We start from the raw sequence: 21,490 nt of genomic DNA on the forward strand, positions 1-21,490 counted from the left end.
GCAGAGTAGACTTAGCAAAATGTAAATGTCACTGCACTGGGTATTATAAATAATTAGATTTCCAAAGTCTACGAAAGATGACCATTTCTAAACATCATTTAACACTAAAGCAGCATGCAGTATTTAGAGGCTTTTAATCTGGGGTGGTCTCTGTAGGCCCTTTCATATTTCAGAAACCAGTGTGACGAGCTGTCGCTTTAAACATTGCTCTGAATGTGACATCCTCTGCCTTTGAGATCCTCTTTTACTTTCTCCTCGAACTGAAGTGACTCGAAGTATAAAACAAGTTTGCAATGAGCTATCTACTAGCAGAACAATGCACAAAGTAAAAACGGTGTGTGCAATTCCCGTTGTAAACGTATGGCTACTTTCATGCACTTGAAATTCTACCTGTATGCTAAATGCCTGTCCCAGTTGAATCATAGAATTGAAGCTTTGCATCAGAAGCTACTAGATGGCAATGGGTGAAGGCATTCCACTCATTTCTTTAGGACACAGACATCACACTGGTGAATGTGGGTTGGGGTAAGTATTGTGAATGCTAGTGATGTACAATAGGAATACATATCGCTCTTCATTTTACACATCAGCTTTCCTATTAGTACAGGGCAAGTGGAAAAGTACAAGCCAGAATAGTGGATTTAACTCTCAGTGATCAATGTGAATGCTTAGTTCTTTTCACTCTTGGATATGTCCTCTTGCTTTTCACTATAGCAAATAACAAACATAAATGACCCCTCCCCCCAAATTGCTATTAAAAAATTTTAAAAACAAACATTCAGGACTACTCATAGCCTCAAGTACCCCAATATGGCTTTAACTACTATCATTAGAATGAAGATTATTTTATACCGAAAAATTATTTACCTCAACATTTTAAACAAGAGTCGTTGTTTAAAGAAGGACCAAAAAGCAAACCCCACTGCTGTCAAGTCGATTTCCACTGTACAGGGGGGTGTGGAGCATGGGGGAGAGGGGGTCCAAAGATGTAAATATTTATGGGAATATCAAAACCTCATCTTTTCTTTTTCTCATTCTGCAACCCGCTTCAGTGCCTGAAGCCCATGGGGTAAAGCCAGGCATTGGTTTGGGGTGACAGTTTGCTTTTTCATGGGACACTGTGAGAGGGCCATGGGATCAGACCTGCCACAAATCCATATCCATGCACTAAAACTTCATTTTTCTTTTGGGGAATGGTTGGTGGGTTGTAACTCCTGACCTTAAAACTAGGAGCCCTATGGAACCCACTATACCGCCAGGACCCCTTACCTCAGAAGCACTCAAAAAAATCTAAACTCAACTCACTATCACAAGTCGATTCTAACACATAGGGATCCTATATTTATCAGACAAGCATACAAACACGACTTTTTTCTTCTTTTTTTGAGTGAAAGAGGTCTCCGTAGTTAATAACTACAAACAAGCTGGGGCAAGTATTAAAAACAAAAACAAAATAGGTTGTCACCCTACTCCAGAGACATTTGTAAAGACTGTAGGAAATCTCGGGAATGTGTGTGGGGTGGGATGGGGTGGGGTGAGGGGTGTGGAGGTGGGGTTTCTTACCATCAAAGTAAGTGTAGTGGTCTAATTAATTCTGGGCTAGCAGCTATACTCCACAAAGTTATTGTATAGCGCTTGATTTGAGAGGGCTCGGGTTACCATTCCAGATAAAAACATAGATAACCATCTAAAAAGTTAAACCACAATACTGAAAGCAATGCTTGCAAAGTCAACTGTCTTATGGCAAAATCTCCTTTCTCTGTTGGGAGTCTCACCCCAATGCATGAAGAACAAGCTTAGACTCGCAGTGAGGAGAAAGAGGAACAGGGTTCAAAGAGGAACAGGGTTCAAAGAGCAGGAGTTCCAAACTTCTCCAGGGTAGGTTTGGCCAAATTTGGTTGTTCGAATTTGATCAGAGCAACTAGCCCCTGGAACCAGGCCAGAAGTGGAGGGCAACACACGAATGCTGAAGCAAGTGGGGTACAGGTAACCCATTCCTGTGCCCACTCTGTGTTCACAGTTTGCCTTGAGAGCAAAAACAGAGTCTCATACTGGTTCCCTTAGGCCAGTGTTGCCCTAATACATAAGTTTGACCTCCTCTTCCCCATTTTCACCACAAAGACATACTCTCTGCAATTAAAAAGTGTGACTCATCCCACTTCCCAGGCTAGATGTTCTTTATGTGCTTCTTACATTTTTATGAAAACATATAAAGATATAGAAGTATATTTCTATATTTATGTATATATATGTACCAGTCATCTTACATATGGCAGAAGTCTTAACTCATTGACGTATTCAAAAATATCTCTTCTTCCTTTCCTTCCTGCGATATCAAAGACGATGCTTCCCAATCCGTTGGCAATTATGTGAAGTCATTTACTCTTCTGGCCAAAGACATGTGGGCAGGGGTGATGTGGGTCACTTCTAGTCTAAGATTAAAAAAAGGCTTCTAGACTCTTCTGAGTCTCTCAAGTCCTCTCTCCAGTTAAGAAGGGGGCCTTACATTGAAGTGGTGAAACCACAGATTGAAGGTTCTTTGCTTGGTGTAGTGAATTCCCACATGGGGGACAGTTGCCCTGGAAAGTTACCCTGACTCACAGCAGATTTTATTTGAGCAGAAACTAAACATAGATTCTGTTAAACTACTTGATTTATTTGTTATCACAACATAACATAATCCCTTCTGACTAAATTCACACTGTCCACTCCCCTACTTAGGGAAAGGTGTTCTTGGACAACCTTACAGCATGAAGTCACTGATACTGTATTTTCTCCTATCACTAAAATCTATTTCAGCTAGAGTGACTGTTGCAGCCAGGGAAAGAACTAGATCCTTGGAGGATAGATAAGAAAGAGCTAAAGTGAGTGGCCCTATCACTTCTAGAATGGGAATGGACACTTAATTTTACCAACGGAACATCCATCGTATGCGAGGTGATGTTATTAAGTGGAAGCTATAAGGGAACAACATAATTTTACAGTTCCAGAACATTTTGATTTAGACTATAAGGAAACCAAACGGTAACAATGGCAAGGATAATGATCTTCTTTAGAAGTAGAGATAGAGTTCCTCTCTCTGTGGCAGCCATGGCATTTCAGCGTTGATGCGCTCTTTTCCTCCTGCTGGTCCTGTTATTGCAGGGATCTCTGGTCTGGAGCTTCTCAAGGGTCCTGCCAAGAGGGCTGCTATGACTGTGGCTGCTGCTTAGGGTCACAGACGGAGACTGCCCCGGCTTTTGTGGATAAGTCTGTTCAGAGGCCTGAAAGCAGAGAATCTGCGAGGAATTCAGAAGTCTGCAGTGATCACGTCTCCCATTTAGTGACTCAAAGGGGCAGGTAAAATCAGGTAACTAAATAAAAGATTTGGATGTTACCCAGAATCTGAAAAAAATTTTAAACATCAAAATTTATCTCAGCAAAATTGAGTTTATAAAATCTCAGTTTTAGTTTGTTTCTGATATCCCAGGCTTATTCACACTTTCTTTTTGTCCCATTCCTTATATATTTGGGGTTGCTGTAACAGAAATGCCATAAACAAATGAATTCCTCACAGAACAAAAGTTTTCAGGTCTGACCGCAGGGTACTGACTCTAGGGAAAGGCTTTCTCTGACAGTACTGGGAGCGAGGGGTGGGACGGGGGTGAGGTGGGGGAGGTTGGGGGCGGCATCTTTGTCTTTTCAGCTTGTTTTCTGGTCCCTCATAGATTTCCATGTGGCTTGACATTAATCTTCCACCAGCTCTGCTTCTCAGCTTGCTTGTTTAATCTCCTTGATATATCAAAAGAGATTCAATCAAGATACACCTTACATTGACCTTGCCTCATTCACATAACAAAAGAACCCATTGCCTAATGGGATTATAATCTCAGATATAGAAGTCTGAAAAATGCCCCCACCCCCACCCCACCCCAGGTAGGGCACATTTCAATCCCAAACAAAGCAGACAATAAAGGAAAACAAGTGCTTGAACCAATTTTAGAAAATCCCCCCAGACTTGACTCCCCTTCATTCCAATCCATGTGTGTCCAAGTAGAGCTGCTCTCCGCAGGATTTTCTGTCAAGGTTGATCTTTTTCTGAAGTAGATTATCGCCAGATCTTCCTTTCCAAGCAGCCCTGGGTGAAGTTAGACCGCCAACTTCCTGTTTAACACAAGTGTGGAGTCCCCATAAGGTAAACTCTTATGGGGCTCTGCTGCCAACCATCCTGCAGATGCCCAGAGCCTTCTGACAGGACCTAGCGATTTGCCATCGAAAACCCACAGAGCACCAAGAAAACAATGCCAAAAATCAACTCACCACCTTGGAGTCTATGGTGACCCACAGTGATGCTCCAGGACAGGGTCGAACTGCCCCTGCGGGTTTCCATCAGTGTAACTCTTTACAGGCCTCATCTCTCTCATGAAGGGCTCCTGGTGGTTTCGATGGCTGACCTTGAGGTTAGCCGCCCAGTGTGTAACCACTATGCCAACAGAGCCTTTGCTAGGGAGCACAGCGCTACCTTATTACACAGGGAGTAACCAAGATGCCAAATCACCTTGCTGGCAATTGGTTTGAGACAGGTTGCTGCTGCTGCTGCTGCTGCTGTTGTTAGGGGCTGCCAACTCACTTCTGACTCACAGACCTGGTGCCACCAGGGCACTTTTGGCTCACCCTGGGTTCAACGGAACCAAACACTGCACGCTCTTGCATCATCCTCACAACTGTTGCTAAATTTGAGCCCAATAGCAGCCTCAGTGTCATGCCTTCTGGTGGAGAGTCTGGTTCTTTTTTCCAGACCCTCTGCTTTACCATGCATGATGTCCTTCTCTAGAAACTGGTCCCTCCTAATCACATGTCCAAAGTCTCACCAGCTTTGCTTCTAAGGAGCCTTCTGGATGCACTTCTTCCAAGATGGATGTGTGCGTTCCTAAGGTAGTCCGTGGTCATTTTAATAATCTTTGCCCAAACCATAATCTGAAGACATCCGTTTTTCTCCTGTCTGCATTACTCATTACCCTTATCATGCATAAGGCAATGGAAAACGCCACAGCTTGGCTTGGATACACCTTAGTCCTTAAGGGGACCTCTTTGCTTTGTTACATTTTTAAGAGATCTTTTGCAGCAGATTGGGCCAACACAAAATATGGGTGGATTTCTTGACTGCTGTTTAGACAGACATTGATTATGGGTCCTAATGAAATGAAATCCTTGACAACATCAATCTTTATCAATATCTGTTTATCAAGATATCGCTTACTGGTTCAGTTGTGTTTTTATTTTCTTTGGGTGGAGGTATAATCTAATCTATCCTGAGGACTGTGGTCTTGGACCTTCCTCGGCCAGTCAGGTGCTTTTTATCTGCATACTACAGATTGTTAATAAATCTTCCTCCAATCCTGATTCTGAGTCCTGTTTTATATAGTCTAGCTTCTGGGATTATTTTTCCAGCATACAGTGTGAATAAGTACAGTGGAAGGATACAACCCTGATGCACACCTCTCCTGTTTAAAAGTATGCAGTGACCCCTTGTTTGATTCTAATGATGCCACCTGGTCTATGTACAGGTTCTGCATTAGTCCAATTAGGTGTTCTGAAATTCCCATTCTGCTATCCATGAGTTGTTATGACCCACACAATCAAAATTTCTTTTCACAGTCAATAAAACTCACAGCCATCATCAATTCCAACCCATAAGGACCTTTTAGGACAGAGTAGAATTGCCCCTGTGCATTGCCCCGGCTTTAACTCTTTACGAGAGTAGAAAGTCTTACGTTTCTCTCAAGGAGTGGCTGGTGATTTCAAACTGCTGGCCTTGTGGTTAGCAGCCCAATAGTAATCTGCTATACTTCCGAGGAACCTATAAAACACAATAACTGGCTTCAATTTCCTTTACCCAAAAAATCAGTGATATTCCCCATGTCTTCTTTATGGTACAATGGGATTACATGCATCAGTAACTCTGAAAACTCTTTAATTTGTCTTGAGATGTTTCCCTGTATGCCCATAACCTCTTCCTTATGGATTGTACAAAATTCCTTTTTTTAAAGGATAGTCTCAATCAGTTACTTCAAAAATTATAACTAACTTTCAAAATATATTCTAATAGACTGGCTTCTATATTTTGTTATAACATATACTTTTGAATTACTGCTGGGTCTTGAGGGTAAGTTGTTATTAATGCATAACTAGTATCATTATCTTGTGATACTGGTTTATAAGATGTGACTACTAATGCTGTGCTCAACACCTAGCACTGTGCTTCTAACTAGTTCTCTTTCTGGAGAATAAAAATGATGACTGACTGCTCATTTTTTGATGTTTGCATGTTATGTTCTGTGATACATTCGTATGTAACGTCATGTAAACTCAGGCAACAGCACCATGCAATATATCTTATTTCTATTGTCACTTGGTCATAAGGAAAATCTGGGACACAGATGTTAAGTAACTTGCCTGAGGTAAAATATTGGCAAGAAGCGGAAACACCATTTCAAATGCAGACTCCAGGACGTGTGTTGCCAATGTCAGATTGTAGAGCAAACTCTTCAGCGTCTCAGGCTAGAGTGTCTGGCTCCACAAATGATAGTGATTTGGTCAGTTGGTAAAACACTGGTCCTTGCTAACTGTTAAGTTTGACTACAAATCTCTTAGCTTGGTAACCAGGCACAACAACGAAGCTAAATCAAGTAGGTAAAATTATTAAAGAACAGATTCTAGGGAACTAAAAAAAATGCATATTTTAAGTAACAATTGAAAAGAAAGTATTATTATTATTATTCTGTAATCACATACATATGTGCATATGAGGGTAGATAAACAATATCAGTACTAAGGTTCCAGTTCACACATGCTTGGGTTGATTCCAAATACCGTGTGTTTAAACATGTCTGTGACCTGTGGGTGGGGGCCGATAGAGCTATACCTCATTAATACACTTGTTTCCGTCTCATTGAGATGTCTTCAAACCAGGGCCAATCTGAGGTGTGATCTGTCGGACCTGTTAAATTCAAAGCAGAGAGGTCAGTTTAGAAGGATATAGTGACTGGGTTTTATTTCAACGGGGACATCTTGATATATTTTCTCAAGACATGGGACAAACCATGTGGGGGATGGAGGGGAAGGTGGGCAGGAAGGAGAAGGAGACTTACTTAATTAGGGGTAAATATTAAGAACATTGAAAACGGAATTGGTGAGAAATGGCCAGGAAAGTTGTGTGTGCGTATACACACACGCACAAAGCCTGTCCTATGGAAATTTTGTTGGGAAACATACCCTCTTTACCTCACAGCCCTGCTCTTGCCTCTCCAGACTTCTGATTGGGCCCCACTCTCAAATAACATTGAAAAGAACCACAGCTTGAATCCCTTGGGAATACCAAAGCTGCTGTGTTGAAGAGATGTGCCATTGGCGATTGCAAAATCCTCTGGGGAAGGGCTAGAAGGAGAAAAACACTGCCTTCAGGAGTAGAGACCTGGACGAAAAATATGTTGAGAAAAATAGCTTCACATTTCGATATTTTTTGCTAATAAAGATTTCTGATTTTGTAGCAATAGTGTTTGACTTACCCTCCTATATGAAAAAGACATATATTTTTCTAGTTATGGTTGCAAGAGGATGAAAACATTTCCAAGAAAGGATTTAAAGGTAATAAATCACTTGCAAATAGTTGCTAATGCTTACATTATTTTGTCCAAGGGTCCCAACATTTTCCAGCAGTGTTCCCACTAATGCACCTAAACGACAGACAGCACCTTATACCCTGTCTACTGACGGTACAAGCTTGGTGTGTGACTCCTAATACATGCCATCAACTGCACAAAGAAGTTCTCTGTTCTCAGGTTTCTTTAATCTCATTCTCATGTTTAAGACCACCCGCACTTTTTCATCTTCTTGGCAAGTTTTTCAAGGTTGGTTTCTTAATTGTCCACATTTTTTAAAAAAGGAAAGCCAAGAGAGAAGAAACAGGATGACAGGAAGGGGGAAAAGGAAGAAATAAAGAAGGTAAAATGATAATTGGGTGTAATTATTTTTAAAGTTTTTCTCTGTATTTCAAGTCTTGAGTCCTCTTTTATTTTCTCTTTCATCACTTTTCCTTTCATCATTTTTTTTTTTACCTACAACCATTGAAGCCAGGCGGCAGGAGTAATGTAACAAATATTTACTCAGTGTGCGTTATGTGCAGGACACTCTACAAAGACTTAGAGGCTAACATGTCGTTTCATTCTGTTGTTTAGATAGTTTTCTCAATTCTCCACTTGGTCTTGAAAGAGAATGAATTATCAATAGGTAAGCATAACATGAATTGTGTCCCATTATGAAAAAAAATAGGAAGAATTTAGATAAAGCCAGTGAGATTATCCACTAGTCCGTTGGCAAGAAACAGAGCAAAAAAGTTAAAATATCTTGTAATATTTTATTGTATCTTCAATTGTCATACATTTGGCAGATGAATATAAAGCTTTATACAATACATAAAGCTGCCATCAACTCAATGAATATACCTGTTTCATATTAGAATAAAAGGAAACAAAACTAACTTTAAAGTTGTTAAGACTGACAGAAAATAAGTGTATTCAAAATAAATTATATTTTGGCTTTGAAAGTGAAATTTAGAGTTCAAAGGAATCACAATGACCAAAGAAAAAACTTGGCAGAAGTCCTACAAAGACTCCCCCCAGGGACTTCCTTTTCTTAACACTTTCCAAATAACCTAAGCTGGAAGAGCAGAAACAATACGGGATGGGGTGGGGTGGGGGCGGGGGAGGTATATTATGTAGAACCCATTGGTGACATCCCAAAGATGAAACATAAAATCTAAACTCATCATTTCATGTCGCCGCGTATTTAGCTTTACTATAATTTCCACAAACGTTTTGGCAAAACTATTATTATGTGTGAGCCACCTTTCATATAAAGTGGAATTTCAGGTAAAGTGTGGTATCATTTTTCCTTGGATCTGGCATTGTACTATTATGATTATTTTTGATGCAATATGAGTGGTGGCTATTGTGCAATACTAGGTAGTTGTGACTCATTAAGAGCCAGTACGTCACACTAGCGCCATGTGGAGGCCAGGACTGGTATTACCAATCTTCAGTTGCCAAAATCAGGTTCCATGAATGTAATTTGTGTGTGTGTGTGTAGTATTTTAGCCAGTGTTAATGAGGCATTTATATGCTGAGTAAAGCTGCATTTTATGGCTGATATAATGGGTCTTATTAATTTGCATACCCCAAAACAACCAAACTAGCTGCTCTGGTTTGGGACTCTCCATAACCCTGTAGGACAGTGTAGACCTGCCTCCACAGATTCAAAAAGCTTTAAATCTTCATAGAAGCTGACTGACACACCTTTCTCCCAGAGTGGCTGGTAGGTTTGAAAGACCAACTTTTCAATTAGCGATTGATTATAGAACTCCTGCATCCCTAGGGCTCCTAGTTAACCCTTTGGTGACCCTGAAACCCACTTATATGTTTCACCTCTTGGGTTAAAGGGAAGCTGCTATTCGACTTTAGTCCAAACTACCACCTGGTAAAAAGCTCTAGTGGCTGAGCCACTACTAACCATAGGTCAGTGGTTTAAAACCCCCAACCACTCCAAGGGAAAAAGATGAGACTTTCTGCTTCTGCAAAGATTTACAGCCTCGGAAACACGCCGGGACAGCCCTACTCTGTCCTATTCGGTGGTTAAAGAGTTTGAATCAACTCAGTGGCGATAAAGTGATCTGATGGGAACCTCTATAATGGCATGGATCTGAACAAACAGGTCTTATCCCACCAAGTTCAGCACTAGAGATCCCTTGGGACACATGTGCCTCACTAATGGTATTTAAAAAATCTCAAAAAATAACTTTTTTTCCACTTTATTAAAAATGCCTCCCATTATTAAAAACACATAGTTTCAATAAAGAAATCAAAGCAGAGAATACTTTAATCTAAAAGACTATGAGTAAATAGATTTGTGTTATTTGTCAAATATTGAAGAGTTAAGAACATTGCCAGTTCTGATCAGAGGACATAGCTTAAGAAAAGGCTTAGAGTTTTAAAAATATGAATGTAATTGTGTCTGAAGCAAAGGTTATCCATAGTTTATTATGGTTCACCCAGTTGAATTACTTTGCATAGTTAAAAACAAACAAACACCCAAACAACAACAGCAAAGCACAAGTAAACATTTGAGTCACAACGCCTTTGGGAGTCAAACGACCTTTTCACAGCAGTCACCCAGTTCATAACAGTAGCAAATTACACTTATGAAGTAGCAATGAAAATCATTTTATGGTTGGGGAGTCACCACAACATGAGGAACTGTGTTAAATGGACGCAGCATTAGGAAGGTTGAGAACCACTGTGCTCTGTTTTGAGCTAAAAACCATCTGACATGAGCAATGATATATCTTTGTTCCATGTCCTCTTTTGAATCTGGCCTGAACTTCTGGCAATTCCCTGCCAATGCACCACTGCAATTGTCGCTGGATGATGTTCAGCAAAGTTTTACTTGTGTGCCCTTTCAAGGCTAGTGTTCTGTAGTTTGAGCAGTCTGTTGGGTTACCTTTCTTTGGAATAGGAGAGGGTCATAGGGGGCTTTAGGGGAGCTTTGAAGAATGGAATTGACTGATGTCAACAGGTCTGGCTTTTGGAGGCAGCAGCCATTGTGTAGCATGTGCTGCTTGCTTATCTGCTGATTTACCTTATTGGCTTGAGGCGGCGCTTGTATCTGCAACAGCTCCACTTTCCCCAGGAATCTCTTGCCGTTGCTTATCTCTTGGGAAAGGTGTATGTGCTTAAATCTGTGACTAAGTACTCTGGCTCCTGCAAAGCATCCCCAGCACCAATGTCAAAGGCAGGAAGCACTGATACAGTTTCAGTTGATTCCAGCAGAGTGTCAGTTGACTCTTGTGGATTCCAACCGGTTCTTCTTTTATCCAATTGTATATCCATCTTTTCTTCTAGCTGCCTGCTCTGTGTACATCCAACTTCAGCCTCAGGTACAAATACAACAGCCTTGCAGAGGCTGTTCAACCATCTCCAAGAAATCCAGATCGATCTGTATTTCTGCCTTTTTGATTGACCCCTGACTGATATGCCCCTAGTTACATCTTCCATGAGTCCCTCCGTGACGCAAATGCTTGAACTCCTTCAGCTATTTACCTGAAGTTCAGACTTTTGAGTCTACACAAAGGGGCCTTGTAAGAAAAACTCACTGAAATGTACCTGTGGCTATCAAGTCTGTTCTATTTCATAAATGGCTCGTATGTTTAAGAGTACACAGTTCGCCATAGGGTTTTGCTGTTGTTGTTTTGACTGTCATCTTCATGGAGAGGAGCCTTGGCAGTGCAATGTTAAATGCTCCACGGCTACTTAAAAGGTGGATGGTTCAAACCCACCAGCTTCTGGAGGAGAAAGATGTGGCAATCTACTGCCAGCAACCAATCCTGCAATATCAGTAATAGCACACAATAATCTGGGAGTCATAGGCAGACATGAAAGAGGAACCATGTTGGGTAGATGAATGAGCCATACTCATGCCTACATATAGGTTTGGCAGAGGATATTTCAACATGTGCATTTGCATATGTTATAACTATATCCATGTGTGTAGCTGAACCTGTACAAGGGGGCAAAGGGATGACAACTTCTCAGTCATAACCAAACACCTGGGGGAATAAATCCCTGGAGTGAGGGATTTAAGACCACAGTTTTGGGGACAGCAAAGTCCATTTGCATAACACAGTTCACAAAGACAGTGCTCTATCAATGTTTCCCAAAGTAGGTAATACTGCCCCCGGTGGGGTGCTACAACCCATGGGGGCCCGGAGCTGCAAAACAGACCTACACTATAGGTCTATACCTATAGGTCTATACACTATTCAATACACTATAGAATTTATTATCCTATAAATTCAAAAAACAAACTTACCACCATCAAGTCAATTCCAAATCATAGTGGCTCTGAAGGAAAGAACAGAACTGCCTCTGTGTGTTTCCAAGAGTGTACCTCTTTGGAGAATAGAAAGCTTCATTTTTCTCCCAAATGACAGTTTCACATTGCTGGTTTTATAGTTAGCAACCCAGTGTATAACACAGTCCACCGCCAAGGCTCAGATTTTAATTGTCAGGAGGGTAATGGCTTTTGTTTTTGTTTTCTGAAAAGGGGATCTGCGTCCATATAAGTTTGGGGATCTATGTTCTGTGCATTACTGTGGGAAGTAGTTATTGGGGTCTTAAAAGCCAGTGAGCAGTATCTAAGATCCAACTAGTGTTTTCCATCCATATGGAAGTAAGAAGAATAAAGAAAGTAAAAGATTTAAGGAAAGTCTCAGTCCAGGATTAATGGAGCACACAGCCACAGCCTCTACTACCTGAAGCGAGGAGAACTCGGTGGTGCTCGGCCATCATGTCCAATGGCCTTGATGTGGATGGCAGAAGAGCCATGGCAGAATGGGGAAACAGTAAATCAAAACCACAAATCACAAAGAAAACACTAGGCTTACTTGTCTGATAGAGATTGGTTGAACTCTTAATACCATAGCCTTTAGAGACCCTTCAATCCACCCCTTATGATTGCCTGATAGTCAAACAGACCTAGATGGTGAACAGTGATACTTGTGAAGAATGGGCTTCACAGAATGATCAACCCTAGGGGGCAAAAAATGAAGCTCAGACAAAGGATCAATAACGCAGAGTGAATGTAAGCGGGGATCCTGAGGCAGAAGTTTTGCTATTACTGAGGGAATGGTAACTAATGTTGCAAAGTGCAACGTGCATACATTTTTGAGTGGAAAATTAATTTGTTCTGTAAACTTCCACAAAAACCGTACACACAGAGACACACACTTTAAGGCAAACACCAAAGCTGTTGTCACTGATCCGATAGGACGGGGCAGAACTGCCCCATGCTGTTGTCCTCTGCCATCGAATTGGCTCCGAGCCGCAGCGATCTTGAGTACAACAGAACCAAGCATTGCCCGATCTTGTGCTATCCTAACAACTGTTTCTGTGCCAGCGGCCATTGTTGCAGCCCCTCGTCAACCCATCTCCTTGAGGACCGTCCTCTTTTTCACACTGTCCCTCCACCTACCCAAACAGGATGTCCTTCTTCAAGGACTGGTCTCTCCGGACAATATGTGCAAAGTATGTAAGATGGAATCTTCCCATCCTTGCCTCTAAGGAGCACTCTGGCCTTACTTCTTCCAAAACAGATTGCTCTGTTCTTTGAGCAGTCCATTGTCTTCTCCAGCACCTTAATGCAAATGTATCGATGCTTCTTCACTTCTCTGTTCAATGTACACTTTTCACCTGCATCTGAGGCCATTGAAAACACCGTGTCTTAAGTCAGGCACACTTTAGTCCTCGACGTAACCACCTTGCTTTTCTATCCTCTGAAGAGGTCCTGAGCAGCAGATTCACCTGCTGCCACCTGTGTTTCCATCTTCTTAACTGCCGCTGCCATGAGCATTGGGTGTGGAGCCAAGGAGGACAAAATCCTCGATAACTTCAACCTTTTCTTCATATATCATGAAATGCCCCATCGGGTTTCCAAATTGGTCATGAATCTCAGGCAGCCTGCCATTTCCCTCTCCCTCTGAGCAACTGGTGGATTTGAAGCTCCAACTTTCTGTTTGTAGTTAAGCACTAAAATCCTGCACTACCACTCTGCCCTATTGGGCCGCTAGGAGTCATCATGGACTTGATGGTCACAGTTTTAACCTTTATGGAAGTCATGTACCAGACATTTCACCAGTGCTACTCACACTTGTATGTTAGCAGCCCTGGCAAAATATTTACACAATCTCAGAAAAAAAGTTTGGTGATTTATGCAAATCATCATCCGTTGAAAACCCAGTTCTGCTCTGCGATCCTGTAGTTGGAGTCAGCTACAAGACAACTGAACAACCTCCTCCAGGTTTTTGGCTTTTTCTAATACGGGTGTGCTGTTGCTATCAAATGTATTTATATCAGTAAAATCACCCCCTCAACTGCACTTTAGATCACAGTGTGTCAAAGCCTCACCAAAGAGAAGTTGTTCCTGCCATCACATTCCCCTCCAAACTCACTGCCAATTCCACCCTGGGCGGGGAAGAACCACCCCTGGGTGTTTCAGCGACTGTGACTTTACAGAAAGAGGAAAGCCTGGTCTTTCTCCCTGGGAGTGGATGGTGGTTTCAAACGGGGGGCCTTAGGGTTCACAGCTGTGGTAGCTACATAATTTCACGTCAACTTGAAGATATAGGAAAGTGTAGGGGTGGAGTCTAGCCTGTCATTCAGGTGCCTCCTTGTAGGCCTGGCCTTCAGATAAGGAGGGTCCTGGGAACCTGCCCCTCTCTCTCTGCCCTCACTTTCCTGACACTCTGAATCCTGCCAGACCCCTGGAGATGTGCCCACCATCACTGAATCCACAAGACTTTGCCTGTGATATCATAGGCCTATGGTTATCCTATATTCTGCATCACTGCCTGTGGCTCTGTGAGGTGGAAGAGGGACTTATGGACTAGTATTGGCCTTTGGAACTTGAGTTGGGATGTTTTCTTGATATATAACTTCTTTGTGATATGAAGATCTTCCTTATATATATAGGAATGTGACTGGATTTGTTCTCTTGTCAACCCCGCCTAACACAACAGCCCAACACATAACCACTATGCCACCAGGGCCCCATCAGGCCCACAGGTGATATTATAACTATTTAGATGGCCCTGGGAAAAAAAAAGGTTCCCCACCCTTCCTCTAGACCAGTGGTTCTAGACCTTCCTAATGCTGCGACCCTTTAATACAGTTCCTCATGTTGTGATGACCCCAACCATAAAATTATTTTTGTTGCCCCTTCATAGCTGTAATTTTGCTACTGTTGTGATTCAGGCAACCCCTATGAAATGGTCATTCGAACCCCAAAGGGGTTGCGACCCACAGGTTGAAAACCACTGCTCTAGTCGAATACTTTGAATTGCCATCTAGACACCTCCACTTGGGTGTTTCATATGTTGAACATGTTCCAAACAGACTTTCTGGTGCTTTACCTTTCTCTCTGTCAACCCACTTCTCCCTTCTCAGTGAATGAGATGGCTATGCCCATTCATTCCCTCTCAGGCTTTTCTGAATCTCAATGAAGGTCAAGTTTTTATCATTCTCTATGAAGGCCTTCTTTTCCTGGACCTTTGATACATCTGCAACCATCCCTATCGTCTTCTTTTCCCCTCACTTCACTCCAGTTAAACGGACCTCCTTGATAGTCCTCCACAGACTAATCACACAGCCTTCCAGGGCCTTCCTACTTGCCTTTTCCTCAGCCTGGACGGCTCATCCCTCAGAGCTCCACGACTTACATCATATTAATTCCAAGTATTTTTATTAGAAGTTAAAAAATTAAGACACAATCACTAAGAAAATGAAATTGAAATATAATTAACTATAGTTTATAACACTGAATACTAGTGTCTTATATTTCAGATACCTACTAATATCTATAGTGATGTTTTTAAATGGGATATATCTTTTAGGCCAAAATTTAGACTATTTTAAAAAACATGTTTTAGATTTGATTTTAATATTATGTAACTGGAGGTTCTTGATCAAAATATTTAGCTTATACAAAGCATTATTTTATAGCACCTGTAGAATAGAGATAGCAATAATCAGTAGTAGTAAGCTTAAGTAGAGTGTTTTTATATTAAAATAACCATGTTCAAATATTTAGATTAAGTTTACATATCTGTTATTTATTTTGCTATTAAATCATTTGCATGAAGGTCTATAAAATTTTTCATTCTTTTTTATTTCCACCATGTGTGCACTGGGTTATAATTTTTTTCTTTAAGGTTGTATCTTATCATTTACTTCTATAAACAACATTATAATGATCATATTGATTTTTTTAGGATTTAGTAGCTTGGTTCACATTTCATTGCTAACATTCCATATTTCTAGAGGCATTGCTATAGATGTGGAATGTCTCTGCCCTGTCGAAGACATGGATACGAGGTAACCCTACACTTCGCCATTGACTCTAATGAAAAGAATAACCTTTGCAGAAAGACAATACAGCCTCTCAGAAAGACAGCTACTATCTTGAGATCAATTTAAGAATACTTTTTAACACATTATCAACAAGGTCAGAATTTTAAGGCATATAAAATTCATTTGATAACTACACTGAATAATTAAATATGCAGGCAAGAATATTTTATAAAAAGTATAGTTTAAGAGAAATTTGACTTATTTTAAGAATTTATTTAAAAAATAAAAAAGAATGTATTTCTTTGTAAAGATTATTTGTTTAAAAAGAGGCTTAAAATATTAATTGTTTGCATATTTAAATAATGATATTCTGGGAAAATGTATACTACTTGGTTAGATAATATTATCATTAAACTATTGTTTACTCTTCTTACTGTACAGTAAGCATTTACTGAAGAGAGAATGAAAATATACAAATTCTTCTGATTAAAATTAGGTTAAGTTTTATTGTTATCAGAATTAATAATCATAATCATAAGAATTAATAATTAATCAAACTTTTGTGATGATGGACATGCTCATTTTTATGACTGATGTTTCTGCAGGAATGCACCTTTGTCCAACTATGTTGTACAATTTAAATATGTACATTATACTTCAATTAGACCTTTATAAACTAACTGGAAACAAACTAATAATTTAGAAGTACACACTTCTTGTCTTAAAATCTTTTTAGAATTATAGTCATTTATAATAGTCCCAGTATAAGGTTAGAAAATAAAATTATGCTAAATCGTACTCTATCTTAAACTTAAGATGATCATTTAAAACTGTGTCTGAAATGAGCGCATACTCCTGATATAACACATATTTTGTCTAAAAATTAGCCTCCTTTTCCTTTTTTGAGCCACCCCAATCCAAAGGCTTTCTCTTCTGCCCTTCAACATGATACTCTATACATCCCACCACCCTGAAGCAGATGAGCAGAGGGCAGCCACAAGACAACATCATGCTCAGGGTCTGTCTGCTCAGTGACCCTTTCTGCTCTTCTGCAGCCTACGCCCTTCGAACGAACCACTCTTCCAGCTGTGCTGCCTGGAGAGAGATTACTAGACAGCAGTCACCATCTATTTTACTTCCGGTGACTCTATTTACAGCCGATCAAAAGGTTTCCCAGTTCAACACCACCCTCATGATCAGCTGAGAGTCTCCTTCATCCCGATTGATCTTCTACGTCACCAGACGTGATGGTCTCCTCTGGCAGATGATCTTTCCTGATAATGGGCCCAAAGCAAGCAAGTTGGACAGTTCCTGTTCTGTTGAGATTCCTGAGGTTTTCCGTGGCTGATTTTTGGAAGTAGACCACAGACCTTTTTACCTAATCTGTCAGGTGTTCTGCAGTGGATGACATGGCTCAGACTTTAAACACATGTGGTATAGCTTCCAGCATCACAACAGCAAAAATGTATTCCACCACAGTAGGACAAGCTGACTGACAGACGTTGATAATGCTACCTGTAAACACCTTTATGCCCCTCCACTGTTGTCAGGAAGGGCTCTGGCTCTGACCTTATGTCATTTTTAATTATTTTAGTACATATTCTAATGCCTGACTTACCCAACAACATTTGCAAATCTTGAACAATCCCATTACCAATGTTTAGTTTCCTCATAATCTCTGCTCTCACGGTTGCAACGTGGACATTATCACATAGTATCTCTAATTCCAAAATCATTAATTCTCCAACGGCTTTTGGTGACACCGTGGTTGAGTGCTCAGTGGCTAATGGAAATGTTGGTCATTTGAACGCACTCAGCTCTGCTGTGTGGAGAAAAACCGGCAATCTTCTCTTGTAAATATTACAGTCTACAAAACCCTGTGGGACAATGAATGTCACACGGGGACACTTTCCATTGAAAACAATTTGATGGTATCCAACAACTGCTCCCAGCTTAACTTCTCAATCAAGTCCTAAATCTCCCAACCCCAAGCCACACTCACTGCCATCCAGTTGATGCTGACAAAGCAACCCTACAGGACAGGGTCGAACTGCACCTGTGAGTTTCCGAGGCTATAACTGTTTACCAACGTAGACATCGCACTCTTGCTCCTGTAGAGCTGCAGGTTTCTAACTGCTGACCCTGCAGATGGCAGCCCAATGTGTAACCGCTGCACCCTCTAAATATCTTAGTCTTTGCCCTTCATCGAGTGTGTGTCACAAGTACTGAGCTCTGCTTTTATAGTGTGAAAGTATCTATAGATAGTACACAGAGGCCTATATAGATATGTGTGTGTATATGCATATATATGCACAAAACATGCACACACACATGCACAGAGAAAGAGAAACATTGAAGGTTGACATTTTTATAATTTCCATGTGTCACAAAATCTTACTCATATTTTTATATTTTCAATCATTAAAATTTATAAAACATTTGTAGCTTCATGTTATACACAATGGGTAGTAGGCCAGGTATGTGCTGTGGATGGTACTTGGCAATACCTATTGCATTTCAACAGAACCTTTAGCTTAGGCCCCTTTTGATTTTCTTATAGTCAATCAGCCCTCCCTTTCTTTACTTCCTTCCTAAGCCTGCTTAGAGTCTAAGATTCCTCTGTTTCAATAATATTTTTCCAATAGTACAAACTCTGTGGTCCCTCTCTTTTGTTCTTCAGCCCTTGCAAGATACCACCAGGAGACTCACTTTGTCCATGACTAGACCCACAGTCTAGTCCACAGAGAGTCATGGCTGGTAATATTGATATCACACCAAAAGTAAAGTTAGAAACATTAACTCAATTTGACCTGACCAGAAAACTCAGGAAGTTTTACCACTAAACACATAGACCAACTCTTTTCATATTTTTTTGCAAAACATTTCTACTCAAGTGTCCAATTAAAAAAATCTCTGTATAACCTTGCGACCTGTATCAGAAAAAAAATCCAGGAACGATTATTCTTTTTTTTTAATTTTTAATCATTTTATTAGGGCCTCATACAACTCTTATCACAATCCATACATACATCAATTGTGTAAAGCACATGTGTACATTTATCGCCCTCCTCATTCTCAAAATATTTGTTCTCCACCTAAGCCCCTGGCATCAGCTCCTCATTTTTTCTCCTCGAAATGACTATTCTTATTTCTTTTTTTTTTTCTGGTTAAATCACATAGGGGATCCCTCCTTCACCTGCCACCAGGATCTCCAACTAAATCTTGGAGTTTCCTTCCCTTCTATGAAACCTTAAATTATCGATAATTTCTTCATTATTTCTCCCCCCACCTCCCGGCCCTTTCTGTATTTTGTAATTTAAAAGATTCATTTACATATAATTCACTATACAAATCAATGGTTTAAATATATTAAAAGAGTCATGCCACCATCACCACCATCAATTTTAGGATATTGTTCTTCGTAAAGTACTCAGATTTTTCTATATTGAAGCAAACAAAATAGCAACCGCCATCTTTTACACTCTCCTTTCTTTTTCTATCTCATCGTTTTCTTTTCCTCTCTTAAAACTCCCCTTGACTCTCATTTGTCTTGTCCAGATTGAGACTGCCCTTCCTTCCCATGGCATCATCGAAATTGGTGACCGATGGCCTACTTATTAAATTGTTCTTCATTTTTCTACTTTCATGAACAAAATTAAACAAGGTTTTAAAAATCCCAACAAATAAATAAACAAAAACCAAGAGCATATAATTCACATATCCAGATTACCATGACCTATAAACATTTCCCTCCACTCATTTAAAGATCTAATCTTTTAAAATACTTATTTTAATTAAAGCTGCAGGTGAAGAATCTCTCAGGGCATTACACAAATTATCAATAACTTTTCTATATCCATATTAGAAATATTGAACACATCAACCATGATTCCTAGATGTGTGTATGATTTACCTGTTGATACTTACCTGTCACTACGTACAATGTAAGGTTTTTGCTGGGTGGTTTCAAGTCCTATGGTGTCCCTATGTACAAGAGAATGAAAAACTGCTAGGTCTTAAGCCATTTCGTGATTGTTCCTAGGGTTGAGCCTATTCTTGCAGCTGGTACGGCAGTCCACCTCATTAACAAACTTCTTTTTCACGGACCCTCTAATTTCTAACCATAATGTGCTGCAAGGACCGTTCCCTCCTACTAACATGTCCAAAAGATGTGAGACAAAGTCTTATCATCCTCCCTTCTAAGGAGCATTCTGGTTGTTCTGCTTCCAAGACAGATGTGCTGGTCCTCTGGCCGTCCATGATGTATTCAGCATTTTTCACCAATGCTATAATCGGAAGGCTTGAGTCCTTTTTCTGTCTCCTTATTCATTGTCCGGCTTTACATTCACATGAGGCCATTGAAATTCCAGAACTTGGGTCAGACACGCTTTAGTCTTCAAAGTAACATCTTTGCTTTTTAACACTCCAAATAGATTTTTTTTGCAGAAGATTTTCCCACTGATATGCATGATTATTGATATTCATGATAATCTCAATAATTCTCATATTCTGTTGGATGACCTTTCTTTGGGATGGCCACAAATGCAGGTTTCCTTGGTTGGATATGTATCTGACTTCTGAATGTTTGTGTCATAGACAAATTAGTACTTCCAGTGTTGCACGCGTTTGTTAAGGCATCTCAATTATATTCTCTTAGTTCCTAGAGCCTTGCTTTTCTCAGTCCTTCAATGCAGCTTGGACCTCTTCCTTCAACATGATCACCTTTTGATCATATTCTATTACCTGAAATGACTGAACATCTACTGAATCTTTTGGTACAATCCCTGTATATTTTTTTCATCTTTTTAAATTCTTCCTGCATCATGTGATATTTTCCCCATTGGATTCTTTAACATCTGCAACACAAAGTTGTTGACTTAAAACATGCACACACATTTATTATCTCAAAGCTACTGTGGGTTAGCTCATTCACCTTCAATAAATTCAAGGAAGGTGAATTTATTTGAGGGTGAATTACCTCATTCACACAATAAATTCAAGGAAGGTAAGGAAAGTTTTGAAGAAATGCTTATGAATGTTAAAAACAAAACCAAAACAACTTCACTGCCATTGAATCAACCAGAACAAGAGACTGCGATGCTAAAGATATGTAGGCATCAGTGGTAGAAGCAGTGAAAGTGGAATGGTGGCGCCAGAGGCTGCAGAATAAGCCCCAGGCAGAGTTGGCTTGCTGGCTTGCAGAGTGAGAAAGCTGAGTTTCTTTGGGTAGGATGCTTGATGGAGTAGGTGTCTCCTAGGCACTTAGTTGGGGATCAAAGTTGAGCTAGAGCGGAATGCCTCCAGACTAACGCTTATTGGTAGAGAAGGGCTCTGTCAAGCATTTATTGGCAGGGCAAACAGAACTTAGTAAATGTTGCTTGAGCATGCAAATGCCAAAGAGCTGCAGGCTTAGGAAGCCAAGATCCAGAGAGAGAGAGATGTGGCTGCAGGCACATTTGAGAGGAGGCTGTTTTGATCGAGAACTGTATCTTGAATATTCCTGATCATGAAATGTAATCTGTCATTTCTCTAATAAACCCCATAATTAGGCATAT

The 21,490-nt window shown here is 40.3% G+C and overlaps 1 non-coding gene across 1 annotated transcript; it reads right to left on the minus strand.

The window, feature by feature from the left end:
• Positions 1-1,032: 1,032 nt before the first annotated feature.
• Positions 1,033-1,166, minus strand: LOC115869270. The gene has a single exon (XR_004046087.1). It is a non-coding gene; the product is annotated as a small nucleolar RNA SNORA42/SNORA80 family (small nucleolar RNA).
• Between the last annotated feature and the right edge of the window lie 20,324 nt (positions 1,167-21,490).

Source organism: Echinops telfairi, unplaced genomic scaffold, assembly GCF_000313985.2.
Source record: "Echinops telfairi isolate 266 unplaced genomic scaffold, ASM31398v2 ScPeMD7_23;HRSCAF=83, whole genome shotgun sequence".
NCBI classification, from domain to species: domain Eukaryota; kingdom Metazoa; phylum Chordata; class Mammalia; order Afrosoricida; family Tenrecidae; genus Echinops; species Echinops telfairi.